This window comes from Grampus griseus, assembly GCF_964374135.1.
Source record: "Grampus griseus genome assembly, chromosome: 13".
Taxonomy (NCBI): domain Eukaryota; kingdom Metazoa; phylum Chordata; class Mammalia; order Artiodactyla; family Delphinidae; genus Grampus; species Grampus griseus.
In genome coordinates, this window is record NC_139007.1 from 15647204 (window position 1) to 15663675 (window position 16472).

The following is a 16472-nucleotide window of genomic DNA, read 5'->3' on the forward strand; positions in this document are numbered from 1 at the left end:
TGAAGTTTTCAAGGATGAACCAACATCACTAAAGATTCAACTATGGTGGACTTGACCAAGAAGGAGTGGGGGGAGAGACAAATCAGTAGTCGACGCATCCCAGAACCATGCAAACATGGAAGACATCTTTGACTTCTTCCTCTGTTTCACTGTATCACAACCCAATCAGTTACTCTTTCCTATTAAGTTTACCTACTGCCAAGCCATGTTTTAAGAGAAAGGATGATTGCCTTAGACCCTGTAGCCTGGGAATGCTACTTCATCAGATCCTATGGAGACCGAGGCAGCAGCTGACCTTCGCAAGGAGCCAAGGCTTTGCCCACACTGTGTTGACCCCTCTATCAGCCAGCTTAGGCTAAGTGATGCTTGATAGTAAACAACCGCAAAGTCTCAGTACCTTACGAAAACAAAGTTTCTTTTCTAACTCTTGTCTTTTGCAGAGCAACTTCAGCTCTGTTCTTTATCTTTTTCACTCTGTGATGCAGGCTAAGTGAGCTACACCTTCCTGCACATGGTGGTCTTGAAATAGGGAAAATAGATCTGACTCCTCAAACTTCTAGTCCAGAAAGGCACCTACAAATTCCTATTAAATTCTATTGACCAAAGCTGGTCACGCGAGCAAGCATGACACCAAGGGGCAGGAAGTATGATCATTCAGCAGGGGCAAGGCCAATAGAGAGAGGGCCAGGATAGAGCAGCAGCAAATCTTTTCCAAAATTCAGTCTACTAGAATTATTGAAATTCGGGCTTGGCTGGGTATTCATGGAGATGCCAAGGTGGTTCTGTTTTACCAAGAATCTATTTTCCTGAGGGATTGAAAGAAATCATATTAAGAGGTGAGAGGTCTCCAGTAACAGATTACCTGGAACAAAGCAGCATAATTGTTCAAATACAAACACACTTAATTCAGATTGCTAGCTGTATATCATATCTCTTGCACTTCCATGCTACGTAATCGTTGACAGTTTACTAAATTACACAATTTTCTTCTGTTAAATGGGAATTATTTTAAAGGAAGGAACCTCTTCATGCAAAATTTTTAGGAGATGGAGGATCCATAAAACAGTCTTCCATTTGGTGCCAGAACAAGAGAATGTAGTTGCTGTTCCAAGCTCACTGGTGGCAGAGGATGGCAGTGTGGCATCATGACACAGGGGAGCTCCAGGGACAGCCACGCTGCCTCCTCCAGACTTACTGCAATGCTCCCCACACACACTTTCAGAGTTTTAGCGGTGGCCGTATTGTGGTCACTCTGATCAGCACATCAATAGGGGCTGTGCCTACGAAGGAATTTTGCAGAGGAAGCATAACTAACATGGCAGATGAGACTTGCTGTTGCGCCTATGAAATACATCCTAGGTACTCCAAAAATAAGTCAGGGTGGGGCAGGTACACAATTTCTAGAGAGATCTGGAGATTCAAATATTTCACCAATGTCAACCTCAGTGAGAAAATATGTTCCTGAAAATTTGAAATCTTTCATGTTACTGAAACGTTGTACTCTATCGAAACGTTCAGCTGAAACACGGTTGAAACTCATTTAGTTTCTATTTTAGAAAGATGGTGCCTGCCATCTTCACCATAGAGGCACTATTGAGCTGACAGTCAATTAAAAGTTGAGGAAGTCTTGATGCTAAAAACAACTTGATCCCCACTGTCAATGAAGCAACCATCTCCCACGAAGGCATTCAAAGAACAGATTGTTTTAAAATTGCATTCTTCACTCATAAACTGTCAGCTTCCCAGGTGTCTGGCCTGGATCTCTTGACCAGGGCCCCTGGGGTTAGGCCACTTTGAAAACAAGAAAGATAAGTTCTGAGAGCCTCTTCTTCAGAGTTCTAATCTGTCCATCTGGTCTATCAGCCCCTGTAGGAACCTCAGTTCTGAGTTTGGAGGTCACCTTCTTTGACGATATTCCCTTTGAACCCAGCCTGACACTGAAATCATCCTGGTTTAGTTCTTCATCCATCTACTCTGGTCTCCTTCCCACTATTAAATGGCCAGCCGGGTTTCTTGGACCCATAACAGAAATCCTGTTAGGAAAGCCCTCAGTTCCCCTCTCCTGAATCTTGGCTGACAAAGCATCCAGCTCATTCTAAGATTAACTCTTTGAATGGTGGCAGCCCCTGGGATATACCTGCTGAGACTATAGAAGATCTTGACTGTCATATGTCAGAATCTCCAATTCTATCCTGCCCTGCTTTTAGGATTCTAAATATATATAATGGAAATATAAAAAATATGTATTTATATATATATATATATATACAACTCTAAAATATATAAGTATAAAAATATATATATATATATAAAAACAACTCTAAAGAGACAAATTTTCAGCATAAAAACAAGGATATTTACAGAGCAAACATGAAGGCCATTTTATTGGTAACATCTCTCAGGTGCCATGTCCATGTGAATACATAGAACGTGCAGAGGTTAATGATTACGATGATTCTATTTTACTGACTGGTCTGAATTAATTGTGTATATAAATCATGTGTCACAGAAGGGCCTCAGGCTCTAGTAAATAAGCAGTCACTGAGAGACCATTATGTATAGGATGGTTGCTAGTACTTTCTGAGCTAGTAAACAGAGCACATTAAGCTTCACTTCATGACCAGTTTTCAATTTCAATGTAGTGATATACATATATATCCTTTACAATATGGAACGTGTCTTTATACTTATTTGTACTCTTTTAAAATTGTTTAAATTTACCAGTGTGGCTTGCTTTAATTAAAATGTGCAAATCAAGAACTTCTGCTGATATTATTAATTCCCTTTACAATGCCACTAAAGTTTAATTTATTCGGTCATCATCTTAAACCAATAAATCCCTAAACATTAGCAGCCATTTCTGTTCCATTAATTAAGTGCTTTATAAATAAGAAACTGCTCTGGGCTGAAGTTCATGAAATAAGTCACTTAGATAATACATCCAAAGGAGCAGAAGACTGACTCAAGGACAACATAATTATATTTGGTGTTTATTATAGGTCTAACGTCTGGATTTAATGTTATGAACTTTCATTTGAAATTAAACGTTAAGTATAGACATTTGATTGGTAGGGTGTGCTATTTATCTGAGCCTTGAAAATGGCCTTTCTCTTGAAAAAGCAATAAAAGTAGTCATTTATTTAGAAAATATGTAACAAATACCTATCATATGTGTTGTGGTATATATTCAGGAATAAAAGTAATCATAATCTAGTTGAAAGGATAGGAAATAACTAAAAATAAAGATCCTGAGCCAATCTCTGAAAAGTATTACTCTCCATGATTAAAAGCATTTTCCTTCTACCATGATCAACAGGAATAAAATCTATCATATATATTAATGTCACCACAGTTTTCTCATTAATCAGAATAGCCCTTTATGATAAATAATATACATTTATAACTACTAACATAAGAAAGGAATGAATAAGACTCAAAAGTGAAAAAGGAAAGAAGGAAAAAGCTCATATCTTGCCTGCAGTGGACATTCCACAGCATATGTTAACTCACTTATTCTTGCTTCCTCCATACAAATATTTATCAATTACATCATCATCCATGTATGTATGCATTTACAACTCATCTTTTTTCTTAGTCTCTAGAAGTTGTTTATAAACTCATTTTTAACAATTTAGCCTTGTCAAATTTGCTTCTGTATTTATTTTTTAATGTTGATTTGATTGCCATTTATATCACTCAATATGACCCATACGAAGTCACACAATTGACATTTTTATTAGAATTTAGTACCTGAAAACTGTTTCTTGAAAATTATAAAGCTCTTAATTTTGGCGATAATCTCTCTTACTCTTTTTGCCTTAAATTCAAGGAAGCTGAGTCCATCTGAAGCTCAATCACAGAAACCACCTTACACTGAGGCTTGACCTATTTTCCTTCTTTTTCCCATTCTGATTGGTCTCCTTCCATTTCTTTATTATTGACCTAAGATATGCCTTTCATTGAAGATCTCACTCCTAAATCTGTTTTTGGAAATAAAATTATACAAATAAACTAAACAGGAATAGATTTTTTTTTAATAGAAAATAGACAAGAATTTAGCAAAAGTGTAGAATGGTCACATTCAAATTTAATTTATTGGTAGAAAAAAAAAAGGGAAGAGAAGAAAAAACGGAAAACAAAAAGGCCAATCTACTTTCCAAGAGTAACAACATGAAAACTGGAATTTATAGTGGTTGATGAACTGTCCTTTCAGGCCCTACTTCTTTTCTGAGGCATCTGCTAATATTAAGACCAGTCAAATTCTCTGAAATGTCACGTACTATGAGAACTTTATTTTAACATCACTTGAGACATGTGATATGAAAAAGTTTGATTTATATCATGCTTTCCCATGTATTATTCAAAATCAAAATCGTATTGGAAGAAGATGAAATCTCCGAGTCATCTTGTTAGAAATTCAGAGAGTAAAGCATTTCACAAGGCAAATTCTAACAGTAGAAATTAGCATCAGAAAGAGTCAAGTGTCAAATAACAGTATCTCTTTTTCAAAGACAGAGCAATAGGGCTTGTGTACCTCAAGACAAATCACTTCCCTGCTGTAAGCCTCTGTGACTCCCCATTACCGATATTAAAAAACAAAAACAGGCAAAAACCCCCTGATTTCTTTGGTCGATATATAAAAAGGTCTATCATCTGACCTAGTCTGACTTCTAGTCTTCTTTTCTTCTCTCCCGCATCCCTACCAGCCTTTCCATGGACTCTGAAGTTCTAGAAACAGCACACACTGCTCATTTCTCTGGTCCCACTGCATGCATCATTATCTGGATGCTTTCTCTTAATGCCTTTCATTTTTCAGGGAATGCTCACTCACACTCCCTCCACCTATGCTGAACATCGGCCACTCTTTGGATCATTGGGCATCTGAACTCCCTAGGAATCTTTTCAAGATGTTCAGCCTTCCTCTCATTGCAGAAGAGAAGGACGTCAGATACTTGTTCTTCTTTTCCTTTGCAGCATGAATATGGTCACTTGTGATGGTCTCTGCCTTTTTAGTCTGTGGGTATTGATGCAAAAAAGGGAACTAGGAAGAATTTTCTCTGGTGGTAGAGGTTGCAGAGGTTTTTCTCTGGTTGCAGCAAGAAAAAGTCTCCAAGATAAACTCAAAATGGATTAAAGACCTGAGTTTAAGGCCAGACACTCTAAAACTCTTAGAGGAAAACATAGGCAGAAAACTTTTTGACATAAATTGCAGCAAGATCTTTTTGACCCACCTCCTAGAGTAATGAAAATAAAAATAAACAAGTGGGGCCTAATTAAACTCAAAAGCTTTTGCACAGCAAAGGAAACCATAAACAAGACGAAAAGACAACCCTCAGAATGGGAGAAAATATTTACGAACAAAGCAACTGACAAAGGATTAATCTCCAAAATATACACATAGCTCATGCAGCTCAATACCAAAAAAACAAACAATCCAATCAAAAAAATGGGTGGAAGACCTAAATAGACATTTACCAAAGAAGACATACAGATGGCCAAAACACATGAAAAGATGCTCAACATCATTAATTATTAGAGAAAGGCAAATCAAAACTACGAGCCATCACCTCACACTGGTCAGAATGACCATCATCAAAAAATCTACAAACAATAAATGCTGGAGAGGGTGTGGAGAAATGAGAACACTCTTGCACTGTTGCTGGGAATGTAAACCGATACAGCCACTATGGAGAACAGTATGGAGGTTCCTTAAAAAACTAAAAATAGAACCACCATATGACCCAGCAATCCCACTCCTGGACATATACCCAGAGAAAACCATAATTCAAAAAGATACATGCACCCCAATGTTCACTGCAGCACTATTTACAATATCCAGGACATAGAAGCAACCTAAATGTCCATCAACAGAGGACTGGATAAAGAAGATGTGGTACACATATACAATGGAATATTATTCAGCCATAAAAAGGAACGAAATTGGGTCATTTGTAGAGAGGTGGATGGACCTGGAGACTGTCATACAGAGCAAAGTAAGTCAGAAAGAGAAAAACAAATACCGTATACTAATGCATATATGTGGAATCTGAATAACTGATATAGGCAATCTTATCTGCAGGGCAGAGGTGGAGATACAGATGTAGAAAACAAACATATGGATACCAAGGGAGAAAGGTGGGTGCAGGATGAATTGGGAGATTGGGATTGATATATATACACTATTGATAACTATGAATAAAATAGATAGCGAATGAGAACCTACTGTATAGTTCAAGGAACTCTACTCAATGCTCTGTGGTGACCTAAATGCGAAAGAAATCCACAAAGGAGGGGATATATGTATACGTATAGCTGATACACTTTGCTGTACAGTAGAAACTAACACAACATTGTAAAGCAACTATACTCCAATAAAAATTAATTAAAAGAAAGAAGAAGTCTCCAAGGTTTCAGTGACAGCAGTATACATGAACAGAAACTCATTCTCAGAGCATGATTTGAGGTCTTATGCCTGCTTGTATCACATTGGAGCAGAATTCTTGAGCCCTCCTAGAGATCCTCTGAGCAACTTAATGTCCTTGCAATAAGTTCCTCTCCTGCTCAAATTCACTAAAGTCTAAGATTCTGAAGCTAAAGATCCTGGCTTATATAAAGTCCATCGAAATTTTTTCCAAAATTACTTAGGGCCCAGATCAAATTATCCCAACTCTTTGAATCTTTGTTTTATGCTTCTAAGTGGAAAGAATGTCTCTATTTTATGAAAAATCTGTAACATTTGTTGACTGAAAAATATTGCACAACCTAAAAGGGAAGAATTATGGTTTATTCAGTGGACATAATGAAGACTTGAGATAGCTCTGAGGGGCTGTCCTGAAGAAGTAAGTGAGGATATATAGGAGTTATGCAGGAGTTTTTGCAAATAAACAAACAAACAAATAAGATGGTCAATTTCAAAAGATTACTGCTAATTAAAGAAAAACAGACACCTCAAGTTAATAGATTTAGTACTTTTCTATATATGGAAAGATGCAAGAGTCTGGGCTTAGTGAAATTACTCCTTTGATCTGCACCTTAAACTATCTAGGGCCAGTATCCTGTTTTTCTGCACCCGGAATCCCCTCAGGGTGCACCATTAGGGGTGGCTGCAGAGGCTTATGACTTGATGGCTGCAACACACCTCGTTTACTGATATGGCAGGTGACATTCTTTGTCCACACATTGTGCACCTTTTCTTACAGAACTCATTACTTCCTGCCCAATAAATACTTGTATATAAGGTTTATCTCTAGAACTATTCAACATACAACCTTGACTCACAAAACAATCTTTCAGATGGTAAGTGCTTACGATTGGTGGAAGTGAGAGTCTCTGCTGATCTGACAAATGAATGTTCTCTGTAGCCCCTCTTGATTAACGATGTTTAAGAAAATGATATTTGACTTTAACTCTACCTCCACAGCATCAACATTTGAGATGAAGCTATCACAGTCGTAACCATTTAAGGTAAATCATTTAACAATCAAAGAGGCAAGCAGAGGAGCATATATCAACACACCCCTATTAATTCCTCACAAGAAATGAGTAAACAACAAAATTACGATGATTAGACATACTATGAGAGTATGATTATATATACTATCATTTTAGATTTGGGGATTTGAGGATTAACATCTCGGACTTTTGGAGTACTTGGATTGGGGGAGGAGAGGAGAAAGGGAGGCAAACACTGTTCTGGTGCTTTTTCTGGGTCCAAAAGCCAGTGGAAGAGAGGCAAAGGGCACAAGATGGGCGCCTCCTTGTGATGTCCTGAGGAAGAAGCAGCACTCGCCCAACTGAGCCTCACCTCTGTGGACCTCTGTCCTGGTAGGTGGAATTCACACAACATGAAAAATGGTTGATTTTGACTCCAGGAAATATGTCAGTTACAGTTAATCAAGGCACTTATCAACAAGAACAGTGCATTCTTCTTGTTCACAAAATTACCCAGAAGCACTGGGAGTTTTCACAGGTCCTTTAATAGAAGGTTTTGAATGCCCGTTTTCAACATAAGTCTCATTCCAGTAGTAGTTTTAAACAAAAGATACTTTGCAGTTGATACTATTATAGTGAAGTAACATGAATTAAGGAGATTCCTTAAGAGAACTTAAAACCATATATAATGACCTTCCCATGGGTCTCCCTTCCACATTTTCTGCACTCAGGATCTCATGGTATAATAAAGGAGACACAAGCGAAAAGATAATTGCAGTGTAGTGTGAAAAATAGCTCAGATGCCTTTAAGCTATTTGGGAGACAGGGAGGGGATCTAAATAAAGCTTGGGATATCAAACAGGACTTTACAGAGAAGATACTATCTGAGCTAATCCTGGAGGGTGAGTAAACCTTAGCCACAAGGGAAGAAGCCACAAAGGAAGTGGTGTGACTAAGTCCCATCAGGGAGAGAGAATGCAAAAGCATGGTTGGGACACATCTTTTGAAGAGGATGGGTTAGGGATAAGTTTAGAGAGGTGAGCCATTAAGATTGCTTACCATCATTAGAATTTAATTTGGGGAAATAGTGAAGAATCCATTCAATGTGGATTTTGCATTAGGAATATCGTCTTCACTAATAGATGGAGGTTAGATTGGAGATAGGAGTATTGGAAACCATATTTTAGGAAAATATTATGGTGTTCCAGATTATGGTGGCTGTGGGGCTGGAGGGTGGTAGATGGAAATGAGATGCTTCTAGATCAGGGTTGTACAACAGCAACATAATGGGAACGACATAAATGTTTTAGTAACCACATTAGGAAAAAGTAAAAAGAACAAGTAAAACGAATAGATTTTATTTTATTGAGTGTATACAAAATATTATTTCAATATGGACAAAATATTTAAAGTATTGAGATATTTTCATGCACAGTTATCAAAATTCGGTGTATATTTTACACTTAGAATACACCTTGACTCTTATATTAAGTATTTTCAGAAATACTTGAACTTCATTTAAGTGAGGCTTCCAATCTTGGGGATGCACAGAATTATCCAAAGCAAACGAAAAGACACCCACCCCTATCATCTTAGTAAATATGGGAAAGGAGTTTACTATGAATAGATAATTAATAAAGTCCAGAAAAGGATTTCCATTTCCATTTCAAGAAGACTTCCTATAAGTTTTGATAATAAAAGTTTTATTTTTCCCTCTAAAAGCAAACATCTCTAAGTATTTCTTTTCTACTTAGACCACTGAGAGATAGCAAAATCCTTTACATATAGGAAAACATTTGAACTAATGAAAAATAAGCTATTGTATACATACATGGACGTCATTTTTTATACCAAACATGGTGTTCAAAAGCAGTTTTCTTTCAAATATAATATAATTAAGGTTAAGGATATATTATTTTCTTTAATTTAGAATAATATATTTCCTAATATAGTCTTAAATATATATAAAAAACTGATGTCATTTTTAATTTTTCTCTTTCTTCGAAGGCTTCAAAAGAACATATGATACCTTTTTATGTCATATTTATGTACCTTATAACCATTTAAAACTTAAAAAAATGGAAAAAGTTGGATTTTAAAATGATTAACTGCAGGCTTAATTTTTATTCTAGGTATACTTTTAGAATAAATTATTAATCCCATGGTTTATTACCACTGAAACAATTAAATTGATGATTGGTAAGACATTGATTCACAAAAGCTGATATGTCAGAAGACTGCTAAAAATGTAGGCTTAATTTTGGTCACTATGTTGTGTTTATTATATGTCAGGTATTTTCCTTGGTACTTTAGGTATATTAATTCATTCAATCCTCACAACAGTCCCATGTACAGATTCTTTCATCATCATTATCATCATCATCAGATCATCATTATCATCTCTACTTTAGAGGTGAGGTAAGTGAATCAAGAGAAGATAAGAAAGGCCAGCTCATGCAGCTGGTCATTGGCAGAGCCCAGGTTTGAACCCTGGCACTCTGGGGCCTGTGTCTGATAACCTTACCTCCATCACCTTTCACTTGAAAGCTTGATTTTTAAACGATTTGAGGAGGTTCCTCATAAGGTAATAACTTAGACTTGACTGGTCATACTCAAAGTGTATATATAAATTAGTGACTGGAGAAGGATCCTTAATAGCAGGGGTTCCCAACCCCTGGGCCGTGGACCGGTACCGGTCCGAGGCCTGTTAAGAACCGGGCCACAAAACAGGAGGCGAGTGGCAGGCGAGCGATGAAGCTTCATCTGCCGCTCCCCATTGCTCCCCATCGCTCCCCATCGCTCCCATCACTTGTATTACCACCTGAACCATTGCTCACATTACTTCTTGAACCATCCCCTCCTCTGGATCAGTGGAAAAATTGTCTTCCATGAAACTGGTCCCTGGTGCCAAAGAGGTTGGGGACCACTGCTTTATAGCAGGCTACAAGACTTCTAAACACCTGTAGGATTCCACAGGTTTTTTTGATTCTGTCATGTTTAACTTTTCACCTGTGAACTTTGTGACAAGAAAGCCTTATTTATCAAACTTGCAGAACTCCAAGCATGAGGATGATAGAGAACACACAAGAGAATAAAATTAAGATTCAAAATGGCCTTAGTAGCACCAGAAGTTCGCCTCTTTAACACTCAATTCAACACTCAACTCCTTCTTGGAGATCAAAAGCGATAACAACAACAAAAATGCAGACAAACAAAACAATGACAAAGACTGTCTTGACAGCAGTTGACGAAAAAGAGATCGGAGTGCTTTAGTTGACCACAGCAAGAAAACCCAAAGATGATGTCATCGAACAACAGCCACCACCACCATCCCCTTATCCAGCATGCTAATTACATGTTTCTATGTTGCATTAAGAGAAAAACACCATTCAAATCAACTAAGCTTTCCTCCAGCATTGTATTCAGCACTAGTCAGACCACATCTAGGAGAATGAATCCATTTCTAGATGTGATTGTATGGCACCAAGTAGAGAGGATTCAGAATAATTTAACTGGGATAGTGTGGAATCTGGCCTGAGTATCATGTCCTCAAAGAATGGTTGAAAAACTAGAGAAGTTAAGATGTAATTGGGAACATAAAATCATTTTTAAATATTAGGAGGTGGGGGGAGGTGCATCATTCATGTGCAGGAAGGAATAGACTTATTTTCTCTAATATTTCAAAGGGAAAATATAAAACCAATGGGTAGGATATGCAGGAAGAAAGATAACACAATTTCAATAATATAAATGCATTGTCTTGTGAAGGAATGAGCTCCCCATCCTTGAAAGTAAGCAAGCATAGGATGAATAAATGTCAGCCTATTTTTGTGGAGCTCTCTGACTTAAGAAAGAGGTTGGATTAAATGACCACTGAGGTCCCTTCCAATTTGAAGATGCTATTAACGAACCTCTATTCACATCACATCTCTGTTTTATTCTGTACCTGAATTTTTATTCAATGTTACTTCAGCTTAATTAAGCAAACTAAATATTTTTCTTAACTCAGTACCTTTTAATCAATAATAACAGCATCCCATGCAAATACATTATTATTAGAGGAAAACTTAAGTGAAATAATCAGTGTTTGAATAAATTTTTGTCTACAGTTAAGATTTTGTGATAATCTCAAAATTTATTTTCTAAATCATAACACAGTGGAAACTTTTATGATACAAATTTAACGAATGGGTACAAAGAAAAGATAATGGGATTTTAGTATGCCTTTGTACCTGAGGGTTTGTCACTAACCAGAAAACCCATTTAATTAAAATAATTGACTATAGGAGAGTCAGGCTGTAACATAATACCACTGTTTTCAAAGTGTACTTTTGAATAGCCACTGGCACCTCATCTTTTTCAAGTTCTTATTAAATTTTAGTTATGAAACATTTTACTGGATTGACACTGCCCATTTAATCTTTGCTAAAGGGACCAAAGGCTCTGAAAGATAATTATTTCAAATGCAGATATTCAAATCTACATCTCTGAATTGACAAGTGATTTTTTAACAGTTGCTGAAAGCTGAAAACAAACCAACCAACCATGGAGCTTTTTCACAATGCACAAGGTGACTGCTACATAACGCATTTTGATTTAACTTAGCTTCTGCTGTCTGATTTTCCTATATCTTAAATGAGATGGGAAAAAAATAGTGCTTTTTTCCCCTGGGACCAAGAGACAGAGTTGTGTGGCTTAAAAATTCCAAATCTAATTTTAATAATGTCCTAACAACCTAAAAAATACAACCACTGTAAATAATGATACATAGGGACATTTCCACATAGACTGAAACTTAAGGTAAAAATGTTTTCTATGGCATTTAGAGTGTTTGAATTTTATCTTATTAAATCCATAAATTGATGAATGGTTTGGTGATGTCTAAGACACACAGAATCATTTTCGTAGATAAAGAAACGGTAGCCCAGGAATTTTAACATTTATCAAATCACTAAAATGTTTTTGTTTTGTTTTTAATTCTATCTCTAAAACCTGGGATGCCAAGTTTAACTAAGGATGACATACTATGAATGACAAATTTCAAAAGGTCATCACAGCCGGTGATTGGAAAAGCCCTTCATTCTCTCTTCCTGCTTCCCTGCCCCCTCACCCCCTTCTTTCTCTTCCTTTCCTCTTGTTCTCTCTCCTTCCCCTCTGCCTCTGATCATCCTTCCACTCCTTTTATTCTTCCTCTCCTCCTCCTCCCTTTTTAGTTAAAAAAAAAGCATGTTGTGGGCTTCCATGGTGGCGCAGCGGCTGGGAGTCCGCCTGCCCATGCAGGGGACACGGGTTTGTGCCCGAGTCCGGGAAGATCCCACATGCCGCGGAGCGGCTGGGCCCGTGAGCCATGGCCGCTGAGCCTGCGCGTCCGGAGCCTGTGCTCCGCAAGGGGAGAGGCCACAACAGTGAGAGGCCCGCGTACCGCAAAAAAGGAGAAAAAAAAAAAAAATGCATGCTGTAAAAAGTTTCAATACCAAAGTATTTTCCTTTTATAGTTTTTTTTTTCTCTTGCTCCACTCATAAAATATTCTTATGAAGATGTAATGTTAAATGCAGACCCAGACTAAAGTTTGTCTTTTACTTATTTTTGATCTTATATCGTCACAGATGTACTTGTGCATGTGTATAGTTTAAATCTTTTTAATAGGAAAAACTATATATAATATATAAATTTGAAAATAGTTTTAAATTATTAATTTTAAATGACTCCCAATCTCAATTTCCTTAATCTTAAAGCTTAATCTGGTTTTGAAAATTGCAAACCTATTTTTTTTCCACTTAAAAAATTCGGTTACACATTCTTGCTCTATAGCTCATGCTGTTTGCATATATGTATCTGTGTGTGTGCCTCTGTGGATATACTGAACAAATATTTAGTGATGAAACTTTCAGTCCAATAGTTGTAGTTCTAAGCTTATCTGATCATACTGATGAATGTTTAAATTTCCATTGTATTGATCAAAGATGTTAATTGGCAAAAATGGGTGAACTCCAAGTAATTACCATTATAATTACTATAATCACGTTCATTATAGTATGACAAAATAAAATTAAAAATTGAGGAACAAAGCAAAGAAGAAGTGAGCCCTGTCCAGTTGAAATACTTCATTCAGGACTCATCCAGCTGGGATCTCTCTCAGTTTTCCTTTGGCGTCGTTCCATGGCAGGAAAAGGGGGGAAAAGCAAAATTCTGTCACTGCAAAGGTAATGTGTGAGGACAGCCTATCCTGCCAAAAAGGCCACAGACCAGTGCCACCTTGATTCTCTTTAATGACCGAGGCGGTTATTCTTTTTAAAGAACATTCCAGTGACTGGTGGAGAAGAACCAGAAGAAGAAACTCAGAGCGCACTGAGGAAGATTTTTTAGACGAATGATTGGATGCGAAAATGTTCTCAGCCAGGAAATTTTTAGCCTTTTTTTTTTTTTACAGCTCCCCAGGTTTTCCTTCCATTTTTCAGTCATGTGAACAAACAGCTGTGAAACCAGCCTGAGACTTTCTCTGATGCAGGAGGGAATAACAGGTCACCGGCCATCACTGTGTCTGTTTCCATCAGTCCAGAACAACGGCTCTCCTTTCTGAGCCCGATCACCCCATCCAGCCAATTCTTTACTCAGCAGATGGACTGGCAGGTGGAAATCTTTACAGTTAAACAAGCTCAACTGTCTGTGTGTGGAGGATACGGGACTTAAAAAAAAATTAAGAGCTTAAAACCTGACACATATGGATTTCCAAATAAGCGTTTCCCATTTCCAAATAAAAATATTACACTGATCTTCTCTCCAGCCAGTTAATGCCTAGGTAAGAAAGCATGACCTGGCCCTTTAGCATTCACATGTCCTTTTCACTTGAGAGCTGTATATGTAGATGAGGGACCCTGAATAAGAATATATGCAATAATTGAGAAGAAATCAGTGTGAGGCTTACAATTAAGCAAGAATGAGATTCCTTAACTGTCTCCAAGTCCTTAGCACCCAAGGGAATTGCTTTCATGATACAATCATTCTTTTCAAAGTGTAAGAGGAACACTTAACACAAACACAAACTGGCAATGTTTGCTTGTAATTACAGGTCACTCTTGGCTTTTCTAAAAGACATAAAATAGACAGGGCTAGACTGTGGATGCCTACAGGAAATTGTGTGGGGCAATTTGCGGGTGGTATCACAACTAAGTTTGCATTAAATAACAGTCTTCTACAGTCAAACTTCTTATTTTTTGTAAAAGGTAAATATACTTGGAGGAACAGCCCTACATGATGGCAGAGAAAGTGGTTTGCTTATGTGGTAAGATTTGAAAGACATCTACCGACTTATCCAAAAATATTTCTACCACCAGCCTGTGGTGTTACCGGAAAATGTCTCACCATTCCTTTGGGACATTATCTCCAAAATGTATGTTGAAATGGACTACCTCGCAGCTCTTACAGATTAATCCATTATCACTCAGCACACTAGCAAGAATCTGTTTATTGGGATTCAGGAGCAAAAAAGTACAAGAAGGAGCAAGATGCACTTTGCAGAAGAGCCCTGGGGACAGTGAGTGTCTAGAGAAAGCTGAGAGGGACACGGGCGAGTGAAGGGGGCAGGAAAAGAATGGTCCAGGGGATGCCACTGCAGATTTTCTCCTATATCCAGCTCTACATTCCTAAACTCCAGAACGATGCAGTTTACCACCCCTATGAGAGGTATCCTACGCTTCCTTGTCTTGGTGGTGGTTACTTGTCTGTTTGTCCCTAGCCTACTTTTAATTCCTCAGGCTCTGTCCTTAAGATCTCAGTATTCCCATAGCTTGTAGCAGTGGCCTTGTCCGTAAGTGTTGTAATAAAACTTATTAAATAAATGAATAAAACCATTACACCGGTGATGGCTACACCGGGATCTTAGCAAATGGGGAATCAGATTTTCTCACTTTCATACAATCCAGGCAAGGGTTTAAAAAAATTGGTGATCAAATCGCTTACCCGACTAGTTATCCTGGCACATTCTATGCACTCACAGGATACTATTACTTTGTCCATTTATAGGTTTTTTTGTTTGTTTTTGTTTGCTTGTTTGTTTTGCTTTATATCTGTCTCCCTGGTTGAATGCTGTGCTATGGAATGAATAAAACCAAAACTTAGTCATCTTTTTATTATCTCATATCATTAAAAATAAATCTTTCCTCCCTTTCTCTGCAACCCACCAGATGCCCCAAATCCCCACCTCACCATCTCTGACCATATCAGCCACACCATACCAAAGAGGCATGAGTGCTTGAAGAATGAAAGGAGAGAAAAAGGAAGGGAAGGATGAAAGGAATGAAAAAGAGAGAGAGAGAGAAGCAGTAAGAAATATATGTACAATCACTTATTTTTTTCCTCCAAGGAAAGCTGTGATTAAATGATCCTCACATAGTAACAGCATGTTGGTTGCTTGGCCAATTCATGAGGAAGGGGCTGCCCACTTGAGTCATTGTGCTGAGTTGTCCAGGCTGGGGGTGGGAAGCAGCAGTGGCAAAGGGGTAGTTTCAGGGTCACACCAGCAGTTTGATGTCTCTTTCATCTTGTTTCCACTCTTCCAGAAGGGAATTCTTTATATGATTGTATCATGCCAACGAATTCTCTTACTTTGTAGGTGAAACAGGCTCGGATATGAATATGCCCTTCTCCCGGGGTGTTCTACAAAAGATTACTGAGAAATTGGAGCTACATTTCAAGAAGGTCTTAATTCACATTTATTCAGATAACGTTATACCACCTCAAATTCTGCTTTTAGCTACAGGAGTTGAACGAGTCAGTCTAGTCTTTCAAGGATACTGTTGAGAAACTGTTTACTTTGTCAAGGTCCATGGTTTCATGGGTCATTAGCCATGCCTGCAGCTACTGTACAAAAACTGCCCAGGCAGCAACTTTTCTAAACAGGTCTCTGGAACAGTTCCATTGTCCTTATGGTCTTTTATGGCAGCTCTGTTTCACTTGTTCCTGAATGCATGGCCTGGAAGCCTGTGTTTTGACTCTGGAAGACGTCAAGCTTCTGTACATAGGGCCACTTCTGTCAGTTACT

At 37.8% G+C, this 16472-nt stretch overlaps 1 protein-coding gene across 3 annotated transcripts in view; it reads right to left on the reverse strand.

Moving 5' to 3' along the window:
- The window catches only part of LOC309831726 (uncharacterized protein), a 53140-nt gene that overhangs the window by 14922 nt on the left and 21746 nt on the right, over positions 1 to 16472 (reverse strand). Inside the window, exon 1 of one of the 3 annotated variants that reach the window (XM_082669046.1) lies at positions 15392 to 15500. The exons of the other annotated variants lie outside the window; for them this stretch is intronic. The gene's annotated coding sequence lies outside the window, so the exon portion shown is untranslated. Of the gene's footprint in view, positions 1 to 15391; positions 15501 to 16472 lie in introns of those variants that run through there. 3 annotated transcript variants of the gene reach the window in all.